The sequence below is a fragment of the Podarcis liolepis genome (genome assembly GCF_965112155.1).
Source record: "Podarcis liolepis genome assembly, chromosome: 9".
Lineage (NCBI taxonomy): Eukaryota > Metazoa > Chordata > Lepidosauria > Squamata > Lacertidae > Podarcis > Podarcis liolepis.
Genome location: NC_139564.1, coordinates 51517492 through 51537846, shown reverse-complemented (window position 1 = coordinate 51537846; position 20355 = coordinate 51517492). Strand labels below are relative to the sequence as shown.

Here is a 20355-nt window from a genome sequence, read left to right as displayed (position 1 = left end):
AGGGGTCATGCTAAGGCAGATATAGCAGATGTTCTCTCTGCAGGGAGCTAGAGCCAATGGAAGCCTTATGGAGGCTGACCAAGCCTAAAATATGGTATGCTCCATCTGGCTGGCTGCTTAAGGCACTTGCCTTATTTGGTAGCCTTTGATTTCTGTGATGCTGGGGAGGCAGAGATTTTTGAAGAAGAATCATCCTCCAAGTCTGGATGGTGGAAAAGCTGTGTTCTTTAGCTGGAAAGGCACTGAATAAGGAACTGGTGGTTATTCCCCCATGGAAGTAGTGTGAACATCCTCCTCTTCGGTCCTTCACCACAGTCTGCAAGGTTGACAGGTATGGGGTCATGACAGCCAGTGGCAAGACCAATAGAAGATGTATCAATTGACTTTAGTATGTAGTCTTCTGCCAACCCCCCTCTGTGGCGGAGGAACTCCCTGCATGTGTGCCATTTCAATTATGTCTTTATTTACTCAAAGCTGATGGGGCCATTGCATCCCTAGTTATAGTTTTTCTCTGTGAATTAAACATCCAAGTGTAACTGACTGTAGCAACATTTTCATGACATTTAAAAAATGTCAAGGGGGAGCTGTTCACTTGATGGGAATGGTATTCATTTGCATTGTTTTTCCTTAATTACTGTTGTACTCTGACAAGGAAATGTGAAAAATAATGAGCAGAGACTCACTATAAAATAAATGATATACTATTATATAAACTGCCTAATCTGTTATTATCATCATCATCTATTTAAATAAAAAGAAATCGCCGAGAAGGCAAAATTTTTGTTTTCAGTAAAATGTGGATACTTCTACATGGATGAAATCAATCAAAAAATGGGACATTCCTGAGCTTTTTACTTGTGAGCACTGGTCAACTTCTGGTGGTAAAGACACTGAATAAACAAAGAGAGACTAGCTTCAAGCTACTGCTAGTGAGAGCTGTGTACCAAACCTGACCAGATCCTGAACTGAATCTAGCTGATTTGGGTTGACCTGGGATTTAGTCAGATAGGATTGTGGCAATCCTGGATTACCCCAGGTTGGATAGGGTCCACCCAAAGCAATCTGTGGGTGTCAAAAGTGGAAGGGGGGATGATATAGCAGAGAAGATGGGGGAGATGCACAGACATCTCCTCCCTTTCTCCTAACTGCATGTTAATTAGGGTTTAAAATCCAATTAAACATGAGGTTGGGAGGGGGAAGAAGGAGATGTACACAGCAGTCTCTGTGTGCCTCCTCTCCCCCCTCCCTGGACTACATCTTTAATTAAGGTTTTGAACCCTAATTAAACACTGTGGAAGGCCCCTAAATCTGCTCAGAGCACAGATCTGGGTTGAATCAGCTCAGGTTAGATCAGAGCCACTCTGAAGCACTGGATCTGCTCTGATATAGGATTGGAGGGTTGTACACAGTCCTTGAATTTTTGCATGACTATTGTGATTATGGATATACCACTGAATGCTTGCTACTTGCTGGAATTGCTGAGAAGAATGCTAAACAATGTAGATTTTGATCCGATCTAGCCAGGAACTTAATCCAATTCTTAAGCAAAATGGCATACTCTGGATCCCTTAAAATTTATTAGTTGTGCCCTGAGGACATCCTGAATAAGCACCATTATTTTATAAATGCAAAAGACATCAGTAGACTACTACTGTATTCAGTGAACTTTTTACAAGGTTAGTGCTAGTGCAAGGATTTTTTGCAAGGATTCGTGCCCCTACACTATCCCCAGACCTGTTCCATAGGGTTGGGGAGGAAATCCTGAGCAAGTTTAAGGAGCACAGATGGGGAGGTAGGGAGAATGTTCTATCCTGCAGGGCAGGAAATCATTGCATTGACAGAAGGTTTACCTTAGCATTATGTTGGAAATAATATTGGGATTCTAATTTTCTGTTGTAGAGCACACAAGATGCTGGTCTTCAGAAACCCTAGCCTAGGAAACCACAGTGAAAGTGAGCAGAATTATAAGAGAACCCCTTCTTCAAACTGGGAAAGTGTAAAATTCTGGCTTAGCTAACTTTGACCCCTTGATTTGCAGCCCTGTTCAGAGGCGATGAAAGGGGATCCCTTTTGACAGCTTGGGTGGACAAATGTGAAGGATCTGGAGAACAGTGTGACACGGCAGCTAAAAAAGCCAATGCAATTCTGGGCCTCATCAATAGGAGTATAGCATCTAGATCAAGGGAAGTAATAGTGCCACTGTATTCTGCTCTGGTCAGACCTCACCTGGAGTGCTGTGTCCAGTTCTGGGCACCACAATTCAAGAAGGACACTGACAAACTGGAATGTGTCCAGAAGAGGGCAACCAAAATGGTCAAAGGCCTGGAAACGATGCCTTATGAGGAACGGCTAAGGGAGCTGGGCATGTTTAGCCTGGAGAAGAGGAGGTTAAGGGGTGATATGATAGCCATGTTCAAATATATAAAAGGATGTCACATAGAGGAGGGAGAAAGGTTGTTTTCTGCTGCTCCAGAGAAGCGGACACTGAGCAATGGATCCAAACTACAAGAAAGAAGATTCCACCTAAACATTAGGAAGAACTTCCTGACAGTAAGAGCTGTTCGACAGTGGAATTTGCTGCCAAGGAGTGTGGTGGAGTCTCCTACTTTGGAGGTCTTTAAGCAGAGGCTTGACAACCATATGTCAGGAGTGCTCTGATGGTGTTTCCTGCTTGGCAGGGGGTTGGACTCGATGGCCCTTGTGGTCTCTTCCAACTCTATGATTCTATGATTCTATGATTCTATGAACAATGGGACAAGAAAGAAGTTTTGGGTAGGGAAGTAACTGCACTGTCTGTTCCTTATGATAGTGTGGGCAGCTGATCCCTTTCTTCCACAAAATGTATTCAAGACCAGATTTGCTCCCCCAACCCAGCTAGAAAGCCACATTCTCACTATGTATTGGCTTTCTATATCCTCCACTATGACATTTTCCATGATGTCGTCATGATGCCAAGCCTGATTGGCTACATGGCCATCTGAAATTTTTACATTCAGAGTTTGATCCCCAATTGACTGTGATTGTGTTGTGAGGAAGGAGATCCCCAGTGATAGGAAGAAGTGCCTGGTGCAAGCAACAGCCAACAGGCATACACAATATAAGCATTTGGCAGTCTTTGGAGAAAATGTATAACTTCCCCCCAAAAGCCTCCTTTGCATACTGAAAGAGTTTCCTAAGGACTTTCAGTGCAGCTGTACTTGAAATTAGCTGTGTCTCATCGAAAGAAGATGAGCTGATAGGTCTGGGAGTTCAGTGAATCAATGCAAAACAGTATATGACACACAGTGATCCCTGAACAGGGGGCATTGCTGATGCAAAGAGCTCTCTGTGATCCGCAAAATCACTCAGGCTGCGAGAGCCTCTTTGACCCTAACTATTGTGTAACTGTTTTACTGAGTGTATCCTTTCAGAACACATGCTGCTTCACGTTTGCTTCCTTGCCATGGAATACCAGGGATACTTTACAAAGGTAGAAATGGCAATATTTTGAATGGAGGTGTGTGTGGTTTTTCTTTTCTTTTTTTTAAAAAAGCCCATTGAACAAAGTTGGATCAGTTACAAAGCTCATTGACTGAATAGTACACTCCTTTCACAGCAATTGTGCACCATTTGACTCCAATTACATCCCAAAGAGGTGTGTAAGGCATGGCAAAAGTTTTTGTCCTAGGGAAGTTACCCAGGGTTCAGGGATAGTAGTGCCTCTGTGCTGCAGTAAATTGATCTTCCTTTGCTTCCATTAACTCCACCAATGAACAGGATTTGATTCTCCTCACAAATGGTGGGAACTGGCTTGACTTCAGATTTTTATCTGACCCGCTTTGTATTTTTAAAATATGCTGGCGGGGGGGGGGGCACTGAGAGAGATTCTGGGTGGTAGGAGATACTCTTTTTTTCAAAATCCCGTCTAGAATACAGAATCATTTGTATTTGACTGGGATAGAAAACGACTGGTTACCCAGTCCCCAGGTGGGCAACATTTGTGGCCCATCATAGCAGGCCCTCGGCTCCATGGAGAAAAGTCCTCACCATTAGAGCCTGACTGTTGAGGAATTTTCCCTGCCCCCCTCTACAAGGGAGGGTGAGATGGCCCACTATCCTCAAGATTTAAATTAGCCAGTTAGGTGGCCAGAGGGGGTGGTGCTTCGGTGATGGACCAGAGTGCAACAGTCTTCACTCCGATCCACTACCCAGCTATATAGGCCGGATGCGCCCTAGTTCAGGATTGCAGTGGACCGAAGAACAAAAAGGAAGCAAGTTTTTTGAAGCTCAAAAGAACAAAGAAGCAAGTTTTTGAAGATCGAGCCACAAGGAATGGTGAGGGATAAGGCATAGTCTCCGTAGTGGAGGAGCAGCGTCCACACAATCAGGAAGAAGCAAATAACATTGTGGGACAGAAAAGAAAAATTCTACTTTAACAGGGATAGAAAATAAGTAAAAGGCCTGAAGACATCCTGGCCCACTTCACATAGTGAACCGTTGCTCCCACTTCATTCTTCCCCTAGCAGAAGTGAAAGCCAGAAATCAGGATCCCTGGCTCAGCATTGCCGCCGAACCAGAGTTTGTGGTTTGTTTTGTTTCACAAGAATAAACATTGGCTTAACATCATGGTTTGTTTGCATAGGCAGTTTGCATGGAGCAGACATTTTCCAGGTTGGGGGGTCTTTCTGCTAGATAATTGGTTAGTCAACTCCATCCACCACATCACTACATTTACTTCTCCCAGGAAATGGGCCATCAACCCAACCCCATTCCGGCTTTTGCTTTGGAAACATTAATTGTGGGGGAGAGGAAGTGGACCAACTTACTATTTTGCTCGAATGTCATCTTCGTATTTATTCCCTGAGGACATTCCAGGCTATTATGTTTAGCACTGCCTCCTTTCTTCTACCTTCTGAATAAGAGTGAAAGACTCCTCAAAAAAAGAGGACTTTTTATCTAGGACCCCTTCAAATATGACTTACTTACCGTTTGTGTAAGTAAGCAGAATAAGCATCCTGCTATCTCACTCTGCAAAGCAGTTGAGACCTGGACTGGACTGGGGGTGAAGAGGGCACATTTGCTTGAGAAGCTAAAATAAGTCATGGCAGGTGGGGAGGATGCTGACTGTGTGGAGTTTCAGCCTGCCTGCTGGGTTGCCAGAGAAACCAGAGATGTTGCTACTGCAGAAGCAGTAGGTAAACCAACTGAGATAAAGGCCTGGGAGGCAGGGATGGCAAAGAAAAGGAAATAGATAGATGGAGGAGAGGAAGCATAGCAGATGGGAGATGGCACTAGGTACACCAGGGCTGGGAGAAAGCAACTGTAACTCAGTGAGGGATGGGCAAATCTGTCAGTTTTGGTTTCATTCCATTTCTCATTTTTCCAGCCCTAAGTTGAGTTTTCCCCATTTCCACACCAGTGTGTGATTTTCCTCCACCCCTATGAAAATCCACCAGCATTTTAGTGTACATTTTAAAATGCAGTGTTGCCAAATATACACATCTTTGCAAAAGAATTTTGCCAAATACAATGTGTGTATATTTTCACTGCTATATGCATTTCCATGCACACAATCCCTGGTATATGCATTTTGTATACCCATTACCTGGCTGGCGAATTGCCCTGCAAAATTGAGAAAAGTGTAAACTGAGTTCTGGTGAGTTCCAGCTGGGGGAAAAAAAGCCCTGACCATCCTTAATATGCTTCCCAATGCCATGACTCAGGTCAGAGAGGGAAAGGAAGCAGTTATTACTGAAAAATATGACAGTTAAAAAATACTTTCTGTTTGTCTGTGAAAGGCAATTGCTGCTGTGTATTTTTTTTTAAGAATTGATTGAAGGTGGAGTTATTTTCCACTGGGACTGTGATATTGTGGCAAGGTTAGCCCTTTCCTCCTCTCGCCATGGTACCATCAAAAATCATCCCATTGCTGCTCTCATCCTCAGAAGTGAAATTTCCATTGGCACCAGTAGAAGGTTCCCTCCTGGCATTGCTTAGAGCCAGACTGTCCTATTCAGGAGATGAAACAGTGCAGTCCAAGGAGAACAATTTACTTCAGCACTGATGAACCCACTCCTTTATGCAAGGGTTGGGATCCTGGCCCAGTCATCATCATCATTTATTCAATTTATACACCACCCTATACCTGGAGGTCTCAGGGTGGTTCACAAACAAGACTACAACATATAAAATCAAACTAAAAACAATAACCCAATAAAAAACAAAAAAGAACCACATTCTAATAGGGTGTTGGATGTCAATAAGATCAACCAAAGGATGTCAATAAGATCATCATCATCATATATATTATTTATACCCTGCCCATGACTAACTATCCTTGGAAAAGGGCTGTTGTTCTACTGCTGGGCACATAGAGTCCAAAACATGCAAAATGGTGGTGGTCATGGTTGTTGGGTGTATTAGTAGTGGCAAGTGGTTAGCTCATGCAACCTACCTCACATATTCTTTGAACACGTGGAGGGCTATCAGGCTCCCCTGTGGTGTGGCAAGAAAGATAGTTCAGTCTGTTGCTAATATATTCACTACAAAAGAAGAAGTCCGCCTCAATTGCTGCTTTGGATTTCAATAGCTGTGATTCACTTACAACCAATAACTGTTTTCCTCTGCAAAATCCTCTTTCTCATTAAAGAGGTACAAGCTTTAGTTTGATTAGCCTAAAGTCTTGTGATGTCCCTCACCATGTCTAATTCCCCTTTTCATTAACAACGGGAGCATTTGCTATCCCAGTCCATTTTTGCTACATGCATCTGCCCTGCTTTCCTTAAGGACCTTGTTGATTTCATTTGTTCGTAAAGTTATAGCTGGCAGAAACTAAATCTGGATGTTTTGTTGTTCTGTCTCAGGACTCCTGCAGGATCAAAATGGATTAAAGTTACCCTGTAGATGCTGTTGTGCAAATTCAGCATAGTGAGAGAGGATGAGAATACCGTATTTTTCGCCCTATAAGATGCACTTTTTCCCCTCCAAAAATGAAGGGGAAATGTGGGTGCGTCTTATGGGGCGAATGCAGGCTTTCGCTGAAACCTGGAGAGCGAGAGCGGTAGGTGCGCACCGACCCCTCTCACTCTCCAGGCTTCGCGGACCTCTCGGCAAGCAGCGGGAACGCTCCCGCTGCTTGGGGAGAGTTGCCGGCATCCCGAAGCCTGCGCGCGCTGATCTCAGCGCGTGCAGGCTTCGCGGATCTCTCCTCAAGCAGCGGGAACGTTCCCGCTGCTTGGGGAGAGCTGCAAGCATCCCGAAGCCTGCGCGCGCTGATCTCAGCGCGTGCAGGCTTCGCGGATCTCTCCTCAAGCAGCGGGAACGTTCCCGCTGCTTGGGGAGAGCTGCAGGCATCCCGAAGCCTGCGCGCGCTGATCTCAGTGCGTGCAGGCTTCGCGGATCTCTCCTCAAGCAGCGGGAACGTTCCCGCTGCTTGGGGAGAGCTGCAGGCATCCCGAAGCCTGCGCGCGCTGATCTCAGCGCGTGCAGGCTTCGCGGATCTCTCCTCAAGCAGCGGGAACGTTCCCGCTGCTTGGGGAGAGCTGCAGGCATCCCGAAGCCTGCGCGCGCTGATCTCAGCGCGTGCAGGCTTCGCGGATCTCTCCTCAAGCAGCGGGAACGTTCCCGCTGCTTGGGGAGAGCTGCAGGCATCCCGAAGCCTGCGCGCGCTGATCTCAGCACGTGCAGGCTTCGCGGATCTCTCCTCAAGCAGCGGGAACGTTCCCGCTGCTTGGGGAGAGCTGCAGGCATCCCGAAGCCTGCGCGCGCTGATCTCAGCGCGTCCAGGCTTCGGGGACCTCTTCTCAAGCAGCGGGAGCCACCGCTGGGCTCCCACGGCTTGCAGAGAGCTGCCTGTTTGGGGGCTGGGGTCGGGGGAAGCTCGGGCTGCCCCAGCCCCGCGCCTGGGGGGAAATAATTTTTTCCCCTTTATTTCCCCCCAAAAAAACTAGGTGCGTCTTATGGGACGGTGCGTCCTATAGGGCGAAAAATACGGTACATGAAAGCCAACAGTTCCAAGGGGGGGGGGGGAGGGTATTTGAATGGGAAACACACATGTTTGTTCTTAGACAGTGGTAGACAAAACTAAGATGAAATGCTGCTATAATTGAACATGGCTTTGGGGTGAAAGCACATTCTAAGGGAAATGTACTGGCACATGTTGGTTAATACAACAGTACTGTAGCTTTGGACTTTATTAAAACATGACTAATTCCAGCTCAGCTGGGCTGTTCTCAGTCTTCTCTGTGTTTTGGCAATCAAAACCCCCATATTTTCCCTAGATGACTTTGAACTGAAGTGCATTCATCATAAAGGCTAAGCTTCTGTTGTTTGCAAATGAACACTTCAAATAATAGTTGTGGGCAGAACCCCTCCTTGTATTTGAAAATAAATTACCTACTATTGAGTCGAGCAGTTTGTGATATCATTTTCAGAATATCTCTGTGTTTCTAACTGATGCAAAACATAGCGTTGACTAATCTTTTAACTTCTGAGTCCTTCCTCGTTTAGGATCAAGACCCGCCCTCAGGTTTGAGTAAATTATAATTAGAGCATAGTTGGAAAACAGAGGGTGGTATTCAACTAAGATTTACTCAGAGAAGACCCACTGAAATTAATGAAATGGGATAGCGCAGTCGATAGAGCATGAGACTCTTAATCTCAGGGTTGTGGGTTTGAGCCCCACATTGGGCAAAAGATTGCAGGGGGTTGGACTGGATGACCCTCATGGTCCCTTCCAACTCTATAATTCTATGATTCATTACATGACTAAGTATGAACCATTAATTTCAATTGGTCTACTCTGACTAAAACAATACCACCTAGAGAGTTTAACTGTCCATGATGTTTCTGAGTTATGGCATTTCATTTAGTGGCATATATAGGACACAAGCAGATATTCAGCTATAGTTAATAATCTTTGAATGCGTGAAACAGATCAGGTCTGGAAGCAAACTAACAGACCAGCAATTCAAGAGTAACTTTGACTGAGCAGAGACCAGAGTAAGCATCCTCATAAGACTAGGTAACACTTGCTTGTGTCAAATGATTCCTTCTTATCTAGTAGTGTTCCACCAACTTCTGGTGAATGACTGGTTACCCAACCTTATGGCGTAGGGTATAAATAAATGACGGGTGAATTCTGAAGTCCATGTTCCACCATAACATGTTCTGCTGTACTCTTCCATGTGGACCATCAATGTGCTTGAGACTCGTACGTTTTGCAGTTTTGCTTTCAGTCCAGATGTACCGGATGTATGTATGTATTGCAAGGCGTTGGTGTTGAACCCTAACATTTCTGTATAGCCAACATCCATCTCCTATAATATAGCTTTTATTCGCTGAGACTAGATAGTTGTCTGACAGAAAGATGGAGGTTTTTTAAGCAAAAAAACCACCTTTTTGCTTAAGTAAAAGACCAACCTGCCTGTCATCTATTTGCCTTTGAGCTCAGAAAATTAGCTCAGTGCTAATTGGCATTCTGTGGGTGCAGTTATCTTAAGATCATAGGTAGCAGCCCTGCTTGATCACACCACAGCCCCACCCATTCCAGCATTCTGTTCTCACAGTGGCCAACTAGATGCCTATGGAAGTTGTGAAATACAGCTTTCTGCTTTGTTCAAAAGGATTGCATCTACTTTCACTCCATTTAGTACCTTGTCTGTAGCAATTTTGAGTCAAAGTGTTCAGGTTTTGTATGGACAATTACAGTGGTACCTTGGGTTGAGAACTTAATACGTTCCAGAGCTCCGTTCTTGACCTGAAACAGTTCTTAACCTGAAGCGTGCTTTCACTAATGGGGCCTCCCGCTGCGCCGCTGGCGCACGATTTCCGTTCTTATCCTGAGGCAAAGTTCTTAACCTGGAGCAACCACTTCCTGGTTAGCAAAGTTTGTAACCTGAAGCGTCTGCATAGGCGCCGACTCCATGGGGCTTGAGGGGGCTCGAGCCCCCTCAAAAAAAATTTGGGGGGGCTCAGCCCCCCCAATAATCTTGGGCACCCTTCCAGCAGAGCGCCGCCGCCGTCCCCCGCCTCCTCCCCACCTGCTCCTTCGCCAGCCAGCCAGCCAGCCGCGCGCCCTAATGGCGGGGGCTCCTGCCTCGCTGCTTCGCAGCACCACCGCCACTGCCAAGGCACTGCCGGAAATCCCGCGAGAACAGGGGAATCCCGACTGGCCACACCTCCCAGCCAGCCAATCGGCTGGCTGGGGGGCGTGGCTTGCCCTATTTAGGGCCGGAGCCACTTTATTTGCATATTCATGAGCTTATTAATTATTCATGAGCTTTCCCGGCCCCCCCCCCAATATTTTTTATAAGTCCGCGTCCCTGAGCGTCTGTAACCCAAGGTACCACTGTACTGACAAATACTATTTGGCATTAATAAAATCAATGGGTTAGCCACATTGTCCCACAGTTATTACTCTGTCTTTGTGGTTATTTACATGTAGTTGCCACCATGTGCATCTGAGTTCCCATCTGATTATGTTGGTATCCTGTGGAAGGCGAATCAAAGAGCCTTCTGCCAGGTTCAGCACAAGTGTAAATGGAGGGAAAGACTCTCGGGGATCGGCTGACTTACTTAACTCTCTCAGCCAGTAAGGAGGAGGAGCAGAAACTGCTCTTTCTTGCACAGATTACCCAATTGTCATTCTGTTCTGGCTGACAGCCATAGCACCTGGCTCTTTGGAAATCATGCAAGACAGTATTGCTCAGTCCTGGAACAGCTGCTTTTGCCTCCTAGGACAAAGGTAATCTGGAAACTCTTTTAATTATACCAAAACATCAGTAGGTAGACTATTGAATGCTGTACTGCATCCCTGGTCCTTTCCAGTCCAATGAAAATAATAAGATTGCAAGACTAGCCCTTATCTTTAACACCACTCTAACCTGGAGGGTAACATTTGCATAGGATTGCCCACTATTATGGATAATTTATAGCTTGCTTCTTGTCATCACTATTAAATATGGGCTTTTTAATGCTGATCAAACGTCTCTTTTCATCAAGAGGATGATGTATTTTGAGTTATAAATTGATTCATGTTGTAAATATATCATGATATCAGCACTGTAGGCCTGCATTTACATATTTTTATGTAAGAAAAATATGTGACCTTAAATCTTCTACGGAAGGCCACAAATGTAGATGTCAGAAAGTTGGCAAAATCTTGTGAAGGTCAGTTTGGATGGGAGAAAATAAATTCTTAAGGAACCTTGGTTCTCTTGGCAGGAAAGGAGTAGACAGACTAAGGACTGCTGCTGGCTGGGAGACTAAGAGTCAAGGGTAGAAGCAAGGCAAGAAGAACTGCAATGAGATATGTAAATTGTTAGTCTGAATTAACCTGACAAGCCTTTGTCCACATCTTTCTGGTGATGCTCAATGTATGATGGCTCTGTGTCTTTCCTGCTGAGCTGTCACACTAAATCATGTATGGGGAATATATTGCTGGCCCGGATGTTGTAGAACTCCCACTCCCATCAGCCCCAGCTAGCTTGTTCAATCATCACAGATGATGTGAGTTCTAGTCCTACAACATCTGAAAAGGTACAGGTTCTCTATACCTATTGTAAAAGCAAGTACCGTACTTTTCCATGTATAAGACTAGGGGTTGTTTTGGGTTTTTTTTTTTACTAAAAAAGAAGGTTTAAAAACTGGGGGCATCTTATACACAGGTAGTGGTTATGGGTGACGGGTGATTGGTTGCAGCCGCGAACTACAGACTGTCATTGGTGACTGGTATTGTGATTGGTGGCTGTGGCAAGGGTTTCTTTGTATTGGCTGTGGGAAATGGGTGTGTGATGGTTTGATGTGTCAAGTGCTGCTGAGGACTGGCTGCCGCTGCAGCAATTGTGCTTGCTATTTACTTCCACTATAGGCGATCGGGAAGACGCTTGTAGCAGATGTGAGCAATTGTTAGCAAGTGGGGTGAGCAATTGCAACCATCGGGTTAGTGATTTACTGTATTCCCCCCCCCCCCAAAAAAGCTCATCAACTTTGGGCCATTTTATGAAATTGGAGTCCCCCCAAATAGGGGGCGTGTTATACATGGAAAAGTACAGTAGCTAAAATGATCTCAGTGGAAAATGAAAGACTCCTCAATGAAGCCGCAGTCTATAAACTCTTCTCATTCTTGTGAGCTACACAAAATCCACTGTGCCAAAGCCCATCTCCTTAAGTCAGGCTCCACTAAGTCCCATCTTTCCCCTTTAACACATTTGTGGAAGGCATGAATTACAGATCTGCTTTTAAAAGACAATGCTTTCAAAAACTAATTTTTACTGTGAGTTTCAAATAGTACAAGTTTCTGTTCAATGAAATCTGTAGAATTTGCATGCATTTACTATTACAGTAGTTAATTTATTAAAACTTTAGTTAAACCACTCAGAAACCAAGCACTATTACAAAAGTGTGTGCATATTTTGAAAAGTCTTCTGAGATCTTCAGATATTCTTATGAAAAGTATAAGGACAAGATCCACATGCTTAGTAAGAGATATGAATCAGTTCAGATCATTAGACAGAATACATAATTGTTGGAAGTCTGTCATACTTCCAACAGATGGTGCAATTGTGCACATGGACAGTATAAGAATGAGATTAGAAATTAATCCCATTCAAGAAATAAGTGTGCCTAGTGGCATATGAACAACAAAACTGCTTCTAACATTTTGCAAACAGGAGAAAGGCTTCAACATCGGAGATGAAGAATGTTTGGAATACAAAGACAAATTCAGCTTATTTTCTTTTAAAAACAATCCAATTAACAGCTGAATTTGCAATTATTCATCTAAAAGGGAGAAGGTTCTAATGGTGATGGTTGAAGGACAGCACAATAGGAAGGGATTAGACATTTGTCTAAACATGAGTGAAGCAAGAATGGAAAAGTTATTGCCTCTTGAATGTGGATGAGAAGAAATAGAGGCAAATGGTGAGAGGCACAGACTTGGCACTCTCCTGAATCTTATTTTCAGTGATGGGTTTTATGAAAATAAGGTGGTACAGACAACCTAACCATGGCACATCAGTACATTTGCACTTTATTTTGAAAGTGTGCCAAATGCATTTACAGTAAAAAGCATGGTGTAAACACCACCATAAAACTCTTTGATTAATATAGGATTTCATAAACTATGCTCCTCAGGTGGACTGTAATTCAGCACCTGCCAAAGTGATTTATTCATCCCCGGTCTTGTTTAAGTCCTTTGTTTCCCACTGTGTAAAAATCAACAGCACTCGGTTATTGCTGTATGTCTATCCTCCCTTCCCAATGAAATGCCTGCCCCATTTTTCCTAGTGTTGAGATGAGTTCTTAAAGGCATATGGACTTACAGTAAACAAGAAGGTCAGGGTGCATCCCCTGGTTTCTGCTTCAGTAACAGAAGCTCCAGGGCAAAATGCAGACTATATAGGTTTCTTCTCTGCTGCTTTGTTCTTGGAATATGTCTGCAGTTCTATACTGTTTTCCATATGGAGCTGGTGATGGCACTGGAGTTCAGTGGAGAAGGCTTCAATTTGCTTTCATATGCTGGATATAAAGCAAGAGGATAGCTGCTCATCCGTGGCAGTTGCTTATTGATTCACCATCATCTGACCTTGTCACGGAGAGGGATCTAGTGATAGAAAACTGCCTTTGGGGAACTGTCATCTTGAAAGTATACTCCTTGTTTGATGCAAAATGCTCTAGATTTGTTGACCTTCATGGCACACTGTTAATCTTTATTTGGGGACTTTTCTGGCAATGGGACGTGAACAGTGTCTTTTTTGCAAAGAGAGAATGTAGCCTTTTATTGTGTTTTTATTGTGTTTTAACTGGCATGGTTATGTCATGGGGAGAAATTAAATGTAACTAGGCAAACATGGCATTCCCTGCCCTGAACTGGATCCAGAAAGAGTAGACCCACTGAAAACAATAGGATTTAAGTTAGTCCTAACTTGAATCCCAATGACTTCATCTGCTCTACTTTAAACATGACAAAGGGGGCAAAAACCTACCTATCTAAGAGTAGGTCCCATTGAATTCAATAGGGCTTATTTCTCATTATTTCTTATTTCTCTGCCAGCTCAGCTCTCCCCTGCCTCCTGCAAAAAGCAAGGGAATAGTATGCAGATGACCAAAAATAGCTTTAGCATATGGAATGAGACAAGAATCCAATATCTCAGTTTTAGTTCCAAAAAGGTTTGCTGTAGATCTGCCAGCAGTGCCCTTCAGCTCTCTGTATTGGATAAACAGGCCAAACCCTATGCCAAAGGATAAATGGACCTAAATCTGACATCAGGAATCACAAGACAGAGAAGCCAGTAGGAGAAAACTTCAATCTCCCAGGATATTCAATACAGGATCTCAAAGCAACTGTCTTATTACAATAAATAAATAAATCAGAAATAGACTTGAAAGAGGAGTTGCTGAATTACAACTTATCACTAAACTGAAAAGTGTGGAGAGAACTGGTCTGAATAGAGATATTGGATTCTTGTATCATTACATATGCTAAAGCTATTTTTGGTCATCTGCATACTATCCCTTGCTTTTTCCTGTTGGACTATTTGCAATCATTGACATTCGCCAGTTTACCATACCTATTGAGCCAATCACCCATCTCCTACTACCCTTCTGAGAAAAACCCCACCCCACCCCACCCTCCCACTACCTATATAAGGGTCTGGTGACTTCTGTTTCAGTGTATCTGAAGAAGTGTGCGTGCACACGAAAGCTTATACCCAGAATAAACTTAGTTGGTCTCTAAGGTGCTACTGGACAATTTTTTAATTTTCTCATGTAAAGGTAAAGGGACCCCTGATTGTTAGGTCCCATCACAGATGACTCTGGGGTTGTGGCGCTCATCTTGCTTTATTGGCCAAGGAAGCTGGCATACAGCTTCCGGGTCATGTGGATAGCTAGCTAAGCCGCTTCTGGCGAATGAGAGCAGTGCACGGAAACACCATTTATCTTCCCGCTGGAGCGGTAACTATTTATCTACTTGTACTTTGATGTGCTTTCGAACTGCTAGGCTGGCAGCAGCAGGAACCGAGCAACGGGAGCTCACCCGGATGATCGGCAAGCCCAAGAGGCTGAGTTGTTTAGACCACAGCACCACCACGCGCCTCCTAATTTTCTCATGTAGAGAGTTACTATGACACCATAAATACACCGTCAGATAAGGCCTACCAATTTCTCCTGATCCTGCATTTGCATTACCTTGGCAAAGTCAGGCTAGGGAACCAATGAGTTCAGAATAGTTGTCCTCTTTTCATAACACACAAAGAAGCCTCATGCAAATGTTCATTCAGGGTGATTCACTTTCAACAAAAACTGGTGGGAGCTTTTATGCAGAAGTCTAACTGGTTACTTGCCAATTACTTGGGTATGTCCATCAAAAAAAACCTACAGGGGAATGCACAAATTATTTGTTGGGGATCAAATACCCCCCCCCCAAAAAGCTAGGAGTTCTATGGAAAACTAGGAATGCAGAAGCTATAACAAAAGAATGAAAATGAGCGCTTTCTGAGGCATAGTGACAGCTTTTGTTTTCCTCACTTGTTGTATGGAGATGCTATATAGATTTCTGAACAAAAGCCGCACTGGACCTTACCCATTAGGCACAGGGTTAAACAAAACCAACATACTGGATTGGACTGATTTCAAATGTTTTGTGCCTAAGGCATGTTTATGAGCAATATTGTATTTGGCAGAAAAGCAATTAGGCTAGGGAGGCACAGTCTCTATGTGTAAGTTGGTGAATTGGACCTTTCCATTACTTAAGCTTACTGCCCCCCATCCAGGTATAGTCATGGTGCATTCAGATAGTAAGCCATAAGGCTGCTCTTAACTATACCAAATGCCCATCTAGTCTCCAGTATAATGTTCTCATAGTGGCCATCTAAATGCTTATGGGAAGCCCCCAAGAAGGGCATGAGTGGAATAGCAATCACGCTCTGCCTAGCAATTCCTATTCAAAGGCATACTGGTTTTGATATGGGAGATTATAGCCACCATGACTAGTAACTGTTGATAACCATATCCTCCATTATTTTTTTCGAGCAATGTGATAACAGTGTTGGAAATGAGCCTTGGTATACAGATGGGAACATGTGCATCCTTGTCAGTGATGTTTATTTTATTATTTTAATTTTTATATCCTGCCTTCTCCATATGCTCAAGATGACTCAATTTTGAAGAAGAAAAATGTATACCAGAAAATAATATGCAAAAACTGGTATCTGACTCAGCAGCAGGAAATAGCAACTTTAGCTAGTGTTCCTTCTTTGAACAGATGCATTTTGCAGCGTGTGTGTGTGTGTGTGTGTGTGTGTGTGTGTGTGTGTGTTTGAAGGAAGAAAGTCTACAACTGAATCTCCATCAGGAGGTAGATTAATAGTGTTAGGCCTTTGAGCCTGACACAAATAGTCAGATAGGCCAGATGGATTGGCTGGAGGTCGATAGTGGGTAACACATGACACAGTGGATGGTGCTGTTGCTGAAGCAACGAGGTAGCCAGAAAACTGAGAAGCCGAGTTGGGAGGATAGTTTCTTTAGATGCTGGTGTGTTTTCATTAGCTTGTGAAGTCAGCTGACCATTTCCAGGTGAGTCAGCTGACCAAACTCAGACCGGTATAGCGGCCTAGAGGGTTTCCTTCAATCACAGAGCTTAGACGGCCAGTATGACTGAGTGAAGAGTGAGAGTGCAGAGGCTGGATCTCTAGTCCTATTCAAAGAAATAGAATTCCTTGGTCAGAGCAGAGGGAATGACTCTTAAATGACTAAGATTCTAAAGTAAATACCTCTGCAATATGGCTCCAAAAAGTAAAGTGTGTTTGGTTGGCTTGTTTACTGTTTGGGAAAGCCTCCAGAGAAGAAGCTAGAATAAATGTTGAAGGGGGGAGAGCTTTCGACAACCATCAGTTTAAAACCAATTGTTTGAGAAACCACAAAACAGAGGCCTTGTTTTAAAGATTTCTATTTTTAAAACTTCCACTCCTCAAAGTGTTTCATCACATAATTTCAATGAAGCTCACCCTGCAGAATTATTTGAGACCAGCCTACTTTGTTTATGCCATTCCAAGCTATGATGTGCTTAGAAGACGAGTTTGCAGAAAGCTGTAAATCAAGCATGTTAGCTGTTCTTTTTCCCCAACTCACTTTTCCTGTACAGTACCCACATTCGAGACAAGACTGCCTTTGTAGCAGTTTAAACCTCCATTTGGTAAATATTTGATGCCATGAACATAGGTTTTAGAGGGAGCAGTTAGTCAAAAGAGGTTTTTTAAAGAGTGTAAAGCATGTATTTCCTTTCTTGTTCTTTTCTGGGGCTTTTAAAACCTCGGGCCTAGTTTCATTCTCCAGCTCTGTCAAAACAGCAGGATTTTAAAAAGGGAGCTGTTTTTCAGCCATTAAACTTAATATACCAAGTTAATCTGACACTCAATGGAGTTGAATTAATGTTGAATAATTTCCTAAAGAAACAGCAGCCATCTCATTGAAACTGTCCTACAGTGAACTTGCACTACATAATCTAAAGTGATGTTTCCAGCCAGTTCCACCTATGCAATTGGTTGTGAAGGGGCGGGGATAGATGTGCAGGATTGTACAAATGCAGACCTCTTTCAAGTTGATTTAGGGCCCATCCGACCCTCCCTTCTTTTCCACTATGCCTCTTCTACAACTGTGGAATGGCGGTAGTGGGAACAGAGGTTCCTCAACTTGATGGACCACAAAACTGAATAGTTCGTTTCACGGTCCTCTGAATGAAAAGATAGGGCATAGCCATTATATGTAGACATGTTGTTGACACCACTAAAATGCTAGGGATTAGGGCTACTTCATAGAGTACAACACACAGTTCAAGGCAGCAATGCATCTGAATACCAGTTGCTGGAAACCAGAGGAGCGACGAGTTTTCTTGTGTTTGAATCCTGCTTGTCAGTTTCCCACAGGCATCTGGTTGGCTTCTGTGAGAACAGGATGCTGGACTAGATAGGCCCTGATCCAGCAGATTTTTCTTATGTGAGCATTCCTAGCTATTATCAGGAATGTTCTTACATGCATATGAGGTGTTAGGGGAGGGGTAGTACTTCTGGTGGGGGACACATTGTGCTCCTCCTGGGGTAGTTTGTCCACCTTTGGTCCACACCCTGCACTCAACTCTCACCTGTGGCTCCTAGATGCTGTCAGCATGTGACAGTGACCACACCCTAGAAATGGCTTTGACTGGATGACTGAACCAGGTGAGGCTGGCTGATAGGTCTCAAACCTTCAGTGAGTTAGGGACTTCCCCTGCATGTGAAGACAGGCTCCAGTGCATTGAGCAGAGGAGACCAATAGTGGGTCCAATGGTCAAGAAGGCAGTTTCTGTGTGTGCTGTTTAGGAAAGTGAGGGGCAGATGGGGCTTGTCAACCTGGGAAGGTAGCCCATCTAGGAGAAGGAAAACTCTGAACCTGAACCTAAACCTCTGCTGCCTTGTGGGACACCTTTGGGAGATGGAAAGGCTAAGGAACAAATCCTACACATATCCAGAGTGAAGTCCCTAAGAGGGTTGGATGGAGCCTTGTACGCCTCCTTCCTGCAGGCAGGCTGGTGTCAAACATACTGTTCTGCTTTCCTTTAGACCATATCTGTGAGGCCAATAGTGGGGACTTGTCATCTAGGTGGTCCAGGACCTCCATACACACTTGAGACAGATGGATGTCAACAACTTGCATGCAAATTATGCACACACGAATATACCAGGATTGCAGTGACCGGGTGTGAAACTGCTACTTTGATCAGGGACATTAATTACTACTAACTATATTAGTCATCAGCCAGTTCACAAGTTACATTTTGCAACATGAAAATGTACCCAGGGACAATCAGGACTGCTGGCACGTACAGAAACAGATTGTTATTATAAGCAGCCCTTAGAACACTTTACTTTAGCATTTTCTCAAAGTTAGTAACAGAAATGCTGACTGATAAAAGTATATGCATTTTTCCATTAGAGTACTACTTTTGTGAGAAGACAAAACATAGCAATCATTTAAACACAGAGAAATGCTGAAAAATAAAATGAGCATATAAGCAATTAGGCATAGGAGCATAATCATACCTATGTGCTGGAGCAATTCAGAGGTGGTAAATTAGTTCTGTGTACATCAATCATAAAAGTTGTCTCCTTAATTATATATGGACTCATTCATACTTAATTATTCCCAAGGATGCTTAATGAAGTGCATCATCATATTAAAAGTTTGAGGCATTTAGCTCTTTGAGTTCATACTTGCTGATCAGACTGTGGCTTTATTTACTGATGTTAATGGGCAAAGAATCATAACACACCAATTCCCTAAACTTGTAAAGTAGCAAGCATTCAAAAACAAATTTGGTAAGTATTTGAAAAATACTACAAAATCCAAACATTATGCAAGAGTGGAAATACACTACAAATATTTAAACACATAGTGTATGAAAGAAATAATTATAAAGTGGGAGAGTACATAAAACAGTACATACATAATAGGAGAGTACCATTGCAGAAGTCAATACAAAATTCATGCTCTCTATGATTTAATAAAAAAGAAACAGTCCTCACAATGACTCCTCTATCTAGTCCACTGTCTGGCACTGGCCTTTTTTGAAAAGCTCATTCATGAACCTATGATATGAGATGAAGAATTTTCTTTCAGGTTGCATTCACATGGCAGTTTATTCCAGCTTCCCAACATTTCCCTACCTGTTAATTTCCACATTTTGTTTTATCTTTCACATGGCTACTACTGGCAGTGGCGTAATGTGAGTTGCTGGCACCCGGGACAAGCAAGCCGCTGCCGCCACCGGAGCTAAGCAGAGCTGTGCTGCACAACTTTCTATGTTGCTTGCTAGCAAAAAAAAATCCTCTGACATTGGAAATTGTGGCAGACATTGGGCACTGCATTTTAGAAATCAAAATGGTGGCCACTCAGGGCCAGTTGGAGCCAAACAGCCAATTGGCACTCCTCCAAAAAGGTCACCACAGCCTGACCTCCATAGTTGACAGGGGTTGGATTTAATGATTGGGGGTTTCAGGGAGACAAGAAAGGCATCAGACCTTGTGGACTCAGCCAGTACATATGGGTCCCAGCAGAAACCCAGGTTTGCTGGGTGCTGACATAAGGACTGGCTACCATTTTAACTGGAGATGCTCTGCCACTGTGTTGGCTCTGCAGCTCTGCTGGCTGCTATCATGGAAGAACTCACACCCCTATAGATACTAGCTGGGGTAATTATAACTGCTAAAGCACAGTCACTGGTTAACGGTCAATTAAACAGGTTTTTCATTATCCTAATGTGTAAAGAGAAGGAAAATGCTGCAGAATTTCTTCATATATTTTACATTTTTACAGATGAGAGAGGCCAAAGTCATCCTATTT

General features: G+C 43.6%; 1 protein-coding gene across 3 annotated transcripts in view; it reads right to left on the bottom strand.

Moving 5' to 3' along the window:
• TLR3 (toll like receptor 3) overlaps positions 1-20355 on the bottom strand; it is a 115560-nt gene that overhangs the window by 60599 nt on the left and 34606 nt on the right. Inside the window, exon 1 of one of the 3 annotated variants that reach the window (XM_083459845.1) lies at positions 6434-6530. The exons of the other annotated variants lie outside the window; for them this stretch is intronic. The gene's annotated coding sequence lies outside the window, so the exon portion shown is untranslated. Of the gene's footprint in view, positions 1-6433; positions 6531-20355 lie in introns of those variants that run through there. 3 annotated transcript variants of the gene reach the window in all.